We start from the raw sequence: 14,431 nt of genomic DNA on the forward strand, positions 1-14,431 counted from the left end.
GACCAGTGCGTGATGTTACCAAATCAAACATGAATAAAAAGGCTCATTCAAAGTGTATGATATGCCAGGAAAAGCAGCAAACGCCTGTAATTCCAGCACTTGGGAGGTTGAAGATTGCCATGAGTTCTAGCCCAGCCTGAACTACATAGTGAGACCTTATCTCAAAAAAAAAAAAAAAAAGTGTGTGATAAAAGCTGGATGTGGTGGCCCACGTCTGTAATTTTAGTACTCTGGAGACTCAAACAGGGGGATCCCTATGAGTTCAAGACCAGCCTGGGCTTCATAATGAGTTCACCGCTACCTTCATCTAAAATGAAAAAGCAAAATTATAAGATAGATCATGGACTTTAATATAGTAGATTATGAGAAGCTCATTATTGTGGATGGGTTCAGATGTCACACTGTAACTAATCTTTCAGAAATTGCCTTCTGCTAGGCATGGTGGTGCACACCTGTAATCCCAGCACTCAGGAGCTGAGGCAGGAGGATCACCACAGGGCCAGCCTGAGCTGCACAGTGAACTCAAGGCCAGCTTTTACAACACAGAAACACTCTGTCTCAAAGAAAAGAAAAAGAAAAAAATTACCTTTTTTCCCAGTTTTGGTGTATATCCATGATGATCTGAAAGGCTATTCAAATCTACTTTTTCCAACTATAAGTCTGTATGAAACTAAATTTCCTCCATATACTTCAGTGAAAATGACATGTCTAACAGAGTACCAAAGAGAACCCGGCTGTCGTCTATTATACCAGAAGTTAAAGAGATTTGTAAAAATATAAAACTACTCTTTTAATATTTTGTTTTAGAAAATATTTTCTTTATAAAAAGTATGTTAATACATAATGAACTTATTAGCAGTAGATCCTGTTTCTGATATTTTCTATATTTTAATATAGCCTATTTCTAAAACACTGTTTGTAATGTTCAGCACATTTCTAACATGGAAAACATCTAGAGCTATAATCATACAAATAAAAGTTATTAGAGAAAAAATAAATAAAAAAAATAAATTTAAAAAAAGTTATTAGAGGTCCTCAATAATTCTTATTTGATTTTTTTGCCTTTGTTTGGCAATGCTTGAAATTCAATCTAGGTTCTCATTATGCTAGGCAAGCAGTAAGCTACATCCCTAGTCCTTTCAATAATTTTTAAGAGTGTAAAAAGAATAATATTAGATTTTGTCAGCAACTTCTTGGATATGACACTCCAGCACAGGGAACAAAAGAAAAAAAAAAAAAACCTGAAATCATGTCAGTATTTTTTCCAACCACAATTATATGAAATTAGAGAGGAATAATAGAAGGAATGTCAGAAAATTCACAAGCACATAGAAATTTAATAACATACTCCTGAACAATCAATGGATTAAAGAAAAAAACTGAAATTAAAAATGTCTTAAGACAAATTGAAAATAAACACACAACATACCAAGCTTTTGGGATACAGCTGCAAGATAGAAGTGTATAGCAGTAAAAGCCAACATTTAAAAAAAGGAAATATTAAACAACCTAACTTCAAGGAACTCAGAGAAAATCTAAACCAAAAGTTAACAGAATGAAGGAAATAATAAAGGTCAGAACAAAAATAGAAATCAGAAGAGCAATACAAAAGATGAAAAAAGAATTGGTTTTGGGTTTTTTGGTACTGGGGATCGAACTCATGACCTCACACTTGCCAGGCAGGCGCTTATGCTGCTGAGCTAAAATCCCAGCCCTAAGAACTGTTTTTTTAAAATAATAAAGCTGAAGAACTTCAGTCAGATTGAGGGGGAAAAAAGAAGACTCAATAAAATCAGAAATTAAAGGAAAATATTAACAACTGACAACACCGAAATTCAAAGACTCATAAGACTATTATAAATAATTATATATCAGCAAGTTGGATAGCCTAGATGTAATGGACAAATTTCTAGACATGTACAACTGCCAAGACTGAATTATGAAGAAACATAAAATCTAAACAGATTAGTAACAGGGAGATTTAATTAACAATAAAAAGCCTCCCATCAAAGAAAAGCCCAAGAACTGATGGCTTTACTGCTGAATTCTACCAAATACTTAAGAACTAATACCAATCCTTGTTGAACTCCTCCCAAAAACTGAAGTGGAAAGAAAACTTTCCAAGTCATTTTAAGAGGCCAGAATTACCCTCACACTAAAGCCAAACAAGGATTCTACAAGAAAAGAAAATCAATCATACTCCAGTAGGAAGGGGTACTGTTGATTTTGTCTTACATGGCTGGGGTAGTTCATGCCTGACACTTTGCAGACTGAGTAAATACAGTTGAATAAATACATGAATTAATTTAATGCTGTGACTATATTTCTTAACCTAAAGATATATTTATAATATCTTGCTAATGGAATAGATTATAGAACAGTAGGTAAGAATGATCTCATTTTTGTAAGATTTATTTTCTTTTTTTATATCTTGTCTGGAATTAAATGGCAACATACTAATAAAGGTTCACTTGAGTGGAAAAAAAAATCATAGACCAGTATCTCCAATGAGCACAGATACAAAACCCCTCAATAAAATACTGTTAAAGTGAACTGAAACACATTAAAAGGATCATTCACCATGATGAAATGGGATTTTTCCCTGGAGTGTAAGGATGTGTCAACACATTGAAATCACTATGATATACCATATAAACAAAGAACAACAACCATATATATGATCATCTTGATAGATGTAGAAAAGGCATTCAACAAAATTTAACATCCCAGGGTTGGGGATTCAGCTCAGCGGTTTAAGTGCCTGCCTGGCGAGCAAGAAGTCAGGAGTTCAACCCCCAGAACCAAAAAAAAAAAAAAAAAATCAGCATCCTTTTGTAATAAAAACTGAAAAATTAAGTACAGAAGGTGCATAACACAATAAGGGTCATATACGACAACTCATCACCATATCACACTTGACAATGACAAGCTTAAAGCTCTTCCTCTAGGATCAAGAACAAGATAAGAACACCTACTCTCACCACTACTCTGATCCAGCATCCCAACTAAATGGAATCATACAGCAAGTTGCCTCTATGTTTATATGGTACATACACAAATGGAAATACTTTTCAGCCTTAAGGAAACACACACACACACACAAACACACACGGAAATTGTTATTTGCAGGATGGATGAACCTGAAAATACTGCATTAAGTAAAATAAGCCAGAAACAGAAGGACAAATACTATAGCATCTCACTTACATGTGGAGCATAACAGTTCAAGTCATAGAAATAGGGAATAAAATAGTGATTAACAGAGATGGGGAAAAGGATACCAGGGAAATGTTGATTGACACAAAATGAGGAAAAATACATTTAAGAAATCTATTGGCTGGGGATTTAGCTCAGTGGCTTAAGCGCTTGCCTGGTAAGCACAAGGTTGTGAGTTCGATCCCCAGTAGGGGGAGGGTGAAGGGGAAGAAACTTATTGTACATTATTGTGACTATAGTTAACAATCATATATTGTATATTTGAAACCTGCTAAGTGCAGATTTTACATGTTCTCAACACAAAAAAAAAAGTATGAGAATTGTATCAGTCGGGATTTACTAGAGAAACAGATATAACACAAGATAGACAACTGTATCAGAAATTACCAGATTGGCTTGCAGTGGTCAGCCACAAAGCTGAATAAGGGGGAGTGTGCAGAGGATGTCTGCATGGAAGAGGTTGAAAGGCCAGCCCAAGGGCTGGAGCTTACTGCAGTGTCCTATGCAAATCCGTGTCAGGAGGCTGATGGGTCTACGATGGAGGACTGAAGAGTCTCCAGTGAAGGCTGACGGAGTCCCAGGCAGAAGCTGCACAGTCTGTGCCAGCAGCCAGCAGACAACGTCCAGGCGAAAATGGAAAAAACTGGAGCTCCAGGTGCTAGGATGACAGGCATGTGCCACAGTGCCTGACTTCAAACTGGGTTTTTAACAGACATTTTCAGGAAAATGAATGAATGACCTCTCGAGGAAAACAATTTGTTGTCAGTAGCAAAACTGGTCAAATGAAGATTTAGAATTTTGGAGAACTTCCGTCCATACCAGTGTCTACCTAAAGACTTTTCAATACCTAAACGTTTTGATGAAATCAGTGGTGATATTAACAATTATGAGCTTTTCTCTTTTGAGGAGGTGGTGGAGACAGGGTCTTGATATAGAATTTAGGCCAGCCTCCAACTTACTGTGTAGCCCAAGAAGCAGCAATCATTCCTTCCTCATTTGCCTATTTTATGTATACAGGATGTTCCAAACTAGGGACCCTGGCCCCCTGCTGAATCACTTCACATTCTGAGCTTTTCAAATGCTGAATCCCTAAGTTAAGCTTCTAGACTTTTCAAGTTGATACAATGTATAAATCATAACAAGAGCATACATTGGTAAGTAGCTTGATGTAGCCATTCTGCAAGGCATAGGTATATGAAGTGTGATATAAAATAGTGAATGTTTAAATTTTACAAAACTTTACTATATTAATCCCCCTCAGTATACTCCTTTGACTTTACATACACTCACCTAGCATTCTGGCCACTTTCCCAACTCTAGATAGTCCAGCCTGAGCTAGGTAGTAATTTCATGCCTTCAGCTGTGCCATCAGGGCTGTCTCTGTGTCCCCAGTCAATTCAAAACGTTTCCCTTCCATCATCACTTTGACTTCAGAGAAGAGCCAGAAGTCACTCAGTGCCAAACATTAGAATACGGTTACAAGCCTGCCCTTCCAGTGGATGGCACAAAAGTTCGCTATATTTTTTATCACATCCTGTAAAGATACAAAAGTAGACTTCCAGAACTACTTTAGAAAATGGCAAAAACAATAGGGTACGTGTGTTCAGAGCAGGGAGGGGTACATATTCTAAGGGATAAAAGTGGCAATTTTTTTAGAAAAAAAAGTTTCAAACATATGCCATATATTTCATCAGTCTTTGTATACCAAAACATCATGTTGTACATCATAAACCCACACAATTATTGCAATTAAAATAAGTGAATTTTTAAAAATAAAAAATGGAGCTGTGTGTGGTGGCATATGACCATAATCCCAGCACTCAAGGGGCTGAAGCAGGAGAATTGCTACAAGCTTGAGGCCAGCCTGAGCTAGACAGTAATTTAAAGGCCAGTTTGAGCTACATAGATGCTGTTTTGAAAAAATATATATATATTTTTTTTGTGTCTAGATGTCCCCCAAAACCTCATGCAGTCAGGAGGAGTGGGGTTTTTGGAGATGGCTGAATCTAAAGTTTGTCATTGATTCGTGCTCTAGTTCTGGGATTAAGGGTAGGAGCTCTATACCCATCCTATGGCAGGTAGACTCAATACAACACAAGGGACAGAAAGAGGCTTGTCCCTGGCCCCCTCTTTTGCTTTTGCTGTCTTCCACCACCATGTGCCACCTTGCGCTGGAGTAGCTGATGATGGACTGAACCCTTTGCCTACTGAACCTTTCCCACTTGAACTTTGGGTATAGGTTATTCTGTCGCAGCCATGAGAAGAGTAACTAAGACATAGGGCTGGGGCTGTAGCTCAGTGGCAGCATGCTTGTCTAGCATGAACGAGGCTCTGGGTTCAGTCCCTAGCACGGCAAAACAAACAAAAAACAGTAAAAAGTATCGGCAAGGAAATGGATGAAGTGGGCCTTGTGGGCAGTACTGGTGAGAATGTAAAATAGTGCAGCTGCTGGCAAAAATATGGCAGTTCCTAAAATAAGTAAAAATAGAATTGCCACATACCCATCTAGCAAATCTACTTCTAGTTATATACCTAATAGAACTGACAATAGAGTCTTCAAGAGATGCTTGTACACCCATACTTGCGGCAACATTATCGTAAGAGCTAACAAGGTATAAGGCATCCAAATGCTCATCAAAGAATCAACATATGGCTGAAACACAGAGTATATATTCAGTGAGTATTATTCAGCCACAAGCAGGAAATTCTAAAATATGCTACAACATGGACACTGAAGACACTGGGACGCTGGATCAGAGTGTACAGTAGTGGTGGCTAGAAGATGAGGAAAGGGAGTCATAATTTAATATTATATACTCCGATGGACTGAAAATTGATGGTCAACTTAAACACCAGCTGAACTGAATCAGCGTGATGCTGAGCGTAGAGGGTCTACCCGAGGACTGCCAGCATAAACAGGAGAAGTGGGTTCTAAGTGAGTGTTGTTTGGAGTTGTTGGTTATTTTGGAGCTGTTGGTTTTCTCAGAGGAGCTTGTTATGCTGATATGAACTCGGCTGTTACTATCAGAAGTGTGGGACATTGCTGCTGACAATGGCTGCAGTTCACTTTTAGGGAGCTCTGGTCCTTACTTTGAGCATCGCTGCCTGGCTCCAGACAGAAGATGGTGTGCTATTCAATCTCCAGAAGCTTCCTTCCTGATATATAGTTGGCTCATCGTCGGAGCAGCTCAGGATCTCACTGTCACTGAAAATGGCTGTGGTACTGTTACAGGCAGCTGAGTTAGTTAGAAATATTATAGGCAGTCACACGGGGCTGGGCCCTCAAAGGAGCCAGAGCAGTTCATATATATACCTTGGAGCCTTGGGAGAGACAATCATCTCCTGCTGTGGGCCTATTCTCAAGACAAAAGGCAAAGCAAATACACCCACATCCTAAGGATCCACAGTCCAGATAGTTCTCTATCACCCTGAGGAAGTCAGGAGTCAGCATCCCACCCGCTACAGGAAGTTACTGCTGTTACACACGCCTGCTTACTACATGGCTCACTCCCCCATTTGCTCCTAATTTAATCAATTTTACCTGAGCAATTAATCTTATTGGTTGTCCACTGTTCTGCCTGCCTTACACCCACCTTGCAAATTCCTCACCTTTCATCCATCTAACCCATGATTTTACTGTATAAAAGTCCCTAAAAAAAGATAAGATTCTTTGGCAACCCACTTAGGACCCCTTGTGTCTCTCAGACAGCAGCTTTCTTTCTCTCAATAAATATATTCCACTCTTAACCTCCGTTGTTCCTAAAATTTATTCTTCATTTTAGAGAACACGAACTTATACTTGACATGTAGTAGGTTGGGAGTTTCATTCCCCTGTATTAATACTTTTGCGGGGAGCCCTGGCCCCTATTTTGAGCATTGCTTCTTGGCTCCAATGCTACTCTCAATGTACCAGCACAGCTCCCTCACCCCACTGGCACAGACTTTTTAGCTTCTACCACTGACCTTTGGGCCTTCCCAGCACAGACCCGTGAAATACACTTGCATGAGTCACTGTCATAGGCTCTAGGCCTCCAACTGGACTTGGGGCATTGTCATGGGCTCTAGGTCTTCAGCTTGATTCATACAGGATACTGCTGTGGGATCCTGGCTTTCTGTGGGATCCTGGCTTTCAGTTGGATCCTCTAGGTCTTTAGTGTGTGGACTAATTTCTTGCACTTTCTTTGTATTTGACTCCTTGGGTGACCATTATAAGTAATACTATCAATTACATGTCATTTATGTAATCATTTTCCTTGCAATCCCCTGATCAAAACATAGTTTCAGGATTTTTTATTAGCACTTATTAGTAACACAGAATAATGAAAGAGATGGAGGAAGGAGGAAGGAAAGAGGAAATTAAAAAGAATTCAGATGCATTATATAAATGTGCCAAGTCCCTACTATAAATATAATCATTGAGCTACAAACTTGTATTAATAAAAGTTAAAATTAAAAGTAAATGAATGGGGCTGGTGCAGAACCCTGCACCAGTGTGGCTCTAGGTTCCATCTCTAGCAGTACATAAAAAAAAGAAAAAAAAAAAAAAGAAAGAAAGAAAAAGAAAAAAGATAACCGAACACAGTGACACATACCCGTAATTACAGCACTTAGGAGGCTGAAGCAGGAAGACTGCTATGAGTTTGACATTTGAGGTCAGCAGACAGGTCAAAGCCAACTTGAATTACATCACAAGACTCTGACTCAAAAAAAAAAAAAAAGCAGGAAAAGGAAAACCTCAGAAAGAAAACAAAACAAAAAAACCCAGAATAAGATCTGTTTTGGTCTTATGTGTATATGATGAAGCATTTTGATCGCTCTCGTCCCGTTACCAACTGTCCCTCTCCTCTCCCCTCCCCGAGCCCCTCCGATGGTTAAGTCTACTTCCGGGCTTCCTGTCATTAGCTTCAGGGGTTTTTGTTTGGAGCTTCTTTCCGTGTCACTTGTTTCTGTTTTTCAGGACTGTGGACTGCGCCTAGGGTTCTTTGCACTGAGCTGTATCTCCAGGCCCTTTTTATATTTTTGAGACAAGATCTTGCTTGCTAACTGCTAAATTGACCAGGCTGGGCTTAAATTTCTGATTCTCCTGTCTCAGCCTCCCCAGAGTACTGGGATTTCAAGTGGGCAACACCAAACTCTATCCCAGCTAGAGTTTCAGTTTTTAAGGTGAAAAGTTGATAGCTGCATGAGTATAATTAATACCGCTGAACCATATCTTAAAAATGGTTAAGATGGGCTGGAGATATAGTTCAGAGGCAAAGTACTTCATGCATAAGGCCCTGGTTTGAATCTCCACCACCACAAAAACAAACAAACAAATTTTAAAAACCCAAAAACAGAAAACAAAAAACAATTAAGATGAGTGGGCCTGATATTCTCAAGCAAAATAAACTGGATACACATGTAAATACCAGATTGTTTCTCTGATGTGAGAAACCAAAAGTATAAATAAGAACCAAAATATATAATAGATACTGGGAAATGGGAAGAAAATATTCCAGTGAGGAGGGGAACAAGGACAGGGAGGGGAAAGGAAAGAAGGGAGAGAAAAAAGAACAGAAGGGAAAAGAGAGAAACGGCTTTTGTAAGTAAGGAGGGGGAGAGGAGTTGAAGGGAGAAGGGAAAAAGCAGCAATGAGATGGTCATGTACAGGGACAAATTCCCTATAACAAGTGTGATCATAATGTACACCTAAAGTGTACCAATGAAATATGATTCAAAAATATATAAAAATTTCCAGTTGTGGTGACGGATGCCTGTAATCCCAGCACTCCAGAGGCTGAGGCAGGAGGATCTCTATGAGTTAGTTCAAGGCTAACCTGGGCTTACAAAGTGAGTTCTAAGGCCAGCCTGAATGGTATAGTTACACTCTATTTCAAAAAGACAAAATAAATAAAGCTTTTATGAATTTAAATACTTCATTAGACTACCAAAAAAGTACCAATAGAAAAAGATGAGTGGGCTTGGTGGTGCACCCCTGAAATCCCAGCACTGAGGAGGCTGAGGCAAGAAGATCATGAGTTCAAAGCCAGGTCTTCAGCTTGACTCATACAGGATATGAGGATATGCACATTTTATGTGCATTTTTAAATCAGATTTTATTGGTATGCTTTTTAGACATATAATCACATTCATCATACAGAATTTATACCTTCACACAAAATAACTTTTTTTCGCCTTTCCCTACCCTCTCTCCAATCCACTCCCCATTTACAAAACTTTGTTTCCATGTTTTCCTTTTCTCACTTTTTTTTTTTTTACTTTTCCCCTCTCCTTTCTCCCTCCTCTCTCTTTCCCTTCCCCATTTGAACATTTTATTTCACAATACCTATTATACATTTTGGTCCCTATTTACACTTTCAGTTTCTCATACCAAGAGAAACAATGCGTAATTAACACATCTGTCCAATGTATTTCACTTAAAGAGTATAAACTCAAAGTGCATCCATTTTCCTAGAAATGTCTGAAGCATGTTCTTTTTATGACAGAGTAATACTCCATTATATAAAAAACTTTTTTATCTATTAGTCAGCTGATGGGCACTTGGGTTGTTTCCAAGATTTGGCTATTACAGATTGTGCTGCTAAACATAGGTATGCATATATCCCTGTTTTTTATTTTTTTAGTTCTTTTGGGAAGATACCCAGCAGGGGAATCGCTGGGTCAAATAGAATCTCTAGCTCTAGTTTTTTGAGGAATGTCCATACTGATTTCCACAGTGGTTGTAGCAGGATACACTCCCACCAACAGTGGAAAAAGGTTCCTTTTTCCCCATAGCTCCGTCAGCTTTTGTTATTGGTTAATTTCTGGGTAGTATCTATTCTTTATAGGGTGAGATGAAATCTCAATGTTGTTTTAATTTACATCCCTCAAAAGACTATATGTATTAAACAATTTAAAGAAAAATTTTGGAGGCCAGGGGTGTAGCTCAGTGGTAGAATACTTACCTTACCTACCCTAGGTTTGATTTCTAGCATGACCAACTATCATGGGAACTTTATGTCCATTGAAAAATGATTTCCCATTTCTCTTTCCTCCCCACCCCAATGGCCACCATTCAATTTATATATAAGTGGAATATGTGTTATATAGGTAGAAGCATGCAATGCTTTTCTTCTATGACTGGCTGGTTTTGCTTGGCATGGTTCCCTCTAGGTCCACCCATGTTGTTGCAGATAGCAGGATTTTCCTTGCTTAATAAGGCTTACACATATAGCGTATTTAAGGCTTATATATATGTATATTCCATTATAGGTATATCTCATATTTTCTTTATCCATTCTACATGCAAAATGAGTAAGTTCTAAAGATTTTTTTGTACAGGGCTATTCCAGGGGAAGAACCACCAGTATCTCCTGAGGTCCACACCATGTTGGAACTTAGGGCCCTGGGAAACCAAGCAAGCAGCTCGCCTCCCTGGGAAGTGGGGGCGGGGTGGCAGACTGCAGCCCTTCCAGGAGGAGAACCACCAGTGTCTCCTGAGATCTGCACCATGTTGGAACTCAGGACACTGGGAAAGAAACCAAGCAACCAGCCTGCCTCCCTGCTATGCAATAGTGAACCTAGTGGTGCATGGCCTAGAGTCTAACATCCCACTTCCCCTACCCCCTTCCCCTGTCCCCCCCTCCCCCCGTTAGCAAATGGGAACCAGACATCTGAGCATCTCCTGGGAGGTTGACCACAGCAAATAAGGGGGATTTCCTTCTACCATCTCTTTGAAGGCAAATATTTTAATTTCTCTTTTGCTTTATTCTGATTAATGGTACTGCCCTATTCAATATTGTTTTGATAAGTCCTATAATGTTCTGTATTTCATTTTATTTTGATATACGTGATTGAAAGAACAACTATTGTAAAGATAACAAAATATACTGTGATACCTATTACTGTTATCCTGGTAACCTGCTGTGAAGTTCTGTACCAATTTCACTACATGGTCTCAGTTGGCTTTATTCTGTCTTGATTTGTAGTATTTTACTACTTTCAAAGTAAAAAAAAAATTTTTTTTAAAAAACTTCTGTACAACATAGCACTTGTGATCAACACTACACGTCATCTTAAATTCTTACACACACACACAGAAATGTTTGGAGGTGAGAAATATACATTTAGTACCTTTAGTACCTTGGTTGTGGAGACAGTATTGCACACATTCAAACTCAAGATATATACATTAAATGTGTGCAATTTCTGTATCCATTATATTCCATAAAGCTTTAAAGAGTATAGAAAGGATCTGAGACTATGTGAACTAGTGATGAAGACCATCCGTCCCTATCAGGTACTGGGTCCTGTTTTCAGCACACTTACCCCTTCTACTCACCTCCTCACAGAATACAATTATAAAATCCTATACACAAAATATAGTCAAAGATGAGACAAAACAGCAGATACAGAAAACCAAAGCAAGACTAAGACCCTCAAAACCATGTTCCTTCAGAGGCAGGCCTCGGAGGCAGCTCTGTAGACTCAGTGGGCTCCTCCAGCCCCTCCCTACTGACACCTGCAGGGAGACAGCTGTGGGCTGAGCAGGAGGGCAGGTGTCTTATCTCTTCCACATTATCTTACATGATAAAACCATGAGGTGAGGCAGGTGGGGCTGTTTCTATTAGTCAAGAGTTACAGGAAAAGAAACAGAGGCCTGTGCCTTGACTAACACAAGGAAATAAAAGAGGGGGTGGAGGGGGGTATGGCCTCTCCAATGGGCACTGCGCTAAGATGCTTCTCTAATGTGCCTCCACTGAGCCCGAAGTCTACTGTTACAAGACACACTCTTAATTGCTGTTATCTTATGTCTATCAGCCACCTTAGTTTTTTGGGGGGTTTGTTTTTTGCTTTTTGTTGTATTTGTTTTTCATACTGGGGCCTGAGCTCACGGTCTTGCACTTGTCAGGGAGGCACTATTAATCCTGGCCCTGTTTTTTTTGTTTTTGCTTTGTCTCATTCTTTGTCTTTTTTCTAAATAAATAATTTTTTTAAAATAATAATTTACAAGAGAAAGTGATCCTTTTCTTAATTACAAAATGTTTTTAAGTGATTAAAAATGAAAGTTAATGAAGTTAAAAGAGATAAAAACAAAAGCTGATTCTTAGAGAAAACACATAAACTAGTAACCAAACTGATCATAAAAAAAGAGACTGAAGTATTAAAAGTGATACTACAAACGAAAAAGACAAAATATATTAGGGATTAGATAGGAATAACTATCATAATGATTTTGGTTTTTTTGAGAAAAACTAAGATGATCAAAATCGACTGAAGAATCACTAATAGTTTTAGTAATACAGGAACAGTAGAAATAGTATTCTAGAGTCTCCTCTTACAATGCAAACTCACCAGAGCAGGTAAGTGCTAGTATCTTTCCTGCTGTGATCTTTGTGAGCTAAGAGATGGGTCTCTGGAGACGTTGATCGACTCTGGAAGGATGCTGAGAGTACAGTGAAGGTGTGGATACTGTCTCCTGAACTCAGGACTAACCAAGGCTGGTCCAGGCTGCCAGGACATTGTTGTTTGCCTCCCTGAAAGGTAGCACCCTGGCTTAACTCACTGCCCTGTCTACAATCCCTTCTTCACCAAACCCTTACTCCTTCTCTCCCCTTTTCCTTACTCTCCATCTTCTGTTGAAAGAAATAAAGAGTAGCTCCAGGTGTCTTTGAGGTGCCATGTCTCCTCCCCTCACACCTGCCTCTCCCCACTCCCACCTCCTGGAACCTCCACCAAAAGAGTTGCAGGAGTAGCAAATGGGGAGTCCTGAGGCCTAATCTTTAGCCTTCTTAGACCATTCTTCAAACTCTTCTCTTTTATGGACAGAGAAGGGGGCCAAAAGGATAAGTGGGAGTGTACTAAAGGGTAACAGTTGTCTAGCTCTAAGCCCCAGTACTGGAGCACCCAAAAGATCCACCATTAATACGTTGCTCTTTGTAGTCCAATGTCCCACACACATGAACACTGTATTTCAGATTGTCAATGTGGTTGAATAAAAACTAAATTTACGGGCCGGGGATTTAGCTCAGTGGCATAAGCACATGCCTGGCAAGCGCAAGGTTGTGAGTTAGATCTCCGGTACCGCAAAAATACATACATACATACATACATACATAAAATTTACTTAAATTTGTTATTCTTTCCACTCCAGCTTTGTAACCACGTTATTTTAATGAATACTAAAAGTACTACTACTATGGTGCATGAATGTATGCATGGCTGTGTGGCAGAAACCTAGTAAATATTTTAGTGATAAGAGCCACCTCCTCCAGGGAAAGAATAGAGATGCCCAGGGTACCTGATGTTGCCTTGGTCAAATTCTGATGTCACTTGCCATGATGTCGATGGCAAGTTATGAGAGGACTGTGTATCAGCAGAAAGGGTTTTTTTTTTGTTTTTGTTCTTTTTCATTTTTATCGGTATCTGGGATCAAACTCACCACCGCACACTTGCAAGGCAGGCGCTTATACCTCTGAGCTAAATCCCCAGCCCCAGCAGAAAGGATTCTTTGGTGAATGCTGCCAATGATTTGGTACTCGATTCACTGAAGTCCCTAAGGCAAGTGCTTGAGTGGGCTGCTTACCTTACCCAAAAACTGGGAGATGGGGTGGGATGCGAAAAGCAGATATTCTCAGTGACCTCCAACTTTGGCTGATGTGGACAGTTTGGAGTGGGTACCCTGTCCAGATACAGAAAAACTAATCCTTCAGTGGCACTGACCACACCCAAAGTCATGACCCTCAACCAGGCAGGTTCAAGTACATGAAGGGACATAGTCAGTTGGACAGATTAAAATCTAGATCATGCCACATGTTTGATGGTCCTTACAGAATTCAGCCTTTGGTGGGCATGGATATGAACTCAAGTGTCAGAGAACTAAAATCCTACTAGAAGAGGTACCCCATCATTGGCACTTCACAACCAGGGTACTATGATTAAAACTCCCTAAGGCAGGCCCCTAGCTCTTCCCTCCTCTCTCATGAAATGACCCATGAGATCCACAATTGGCACTTTCTTCCTTTCACTGCAGTGCCAATAGGTTGGGCAGTGCTGGGTGAGGAATGGTGAAGTCAGGTGGACCTGGGACCAGTGTCATTCTGAGCTACTGGCACTCTCCCACCCCAGTACAGATGGTGGTTCTGAAAAAGGAGTGTGATGGAGTAAGCATATGAATGAAGAAGCTACCATGAGGAACGATGAGGATACAACTTTCTAGTATTCATCTGCAAATGAG

The sequence above is a fragment of the Cavia porcellus genome, unplaced genomic scaffold, assembly GCF_034190915.1.
Source record: "Cavia porcellus strain 051 isolate PalLab524CR breed Dunkin Hartley unplaced genomic scaffold, mCavPor4.1 scaffold_18, whole genome shotgun sequence".
NCBI lineage: Eukaryota > Metazoa > Chordata > Mammalia > Rodentia > Caviidae > Cavia > Cavia porcellus.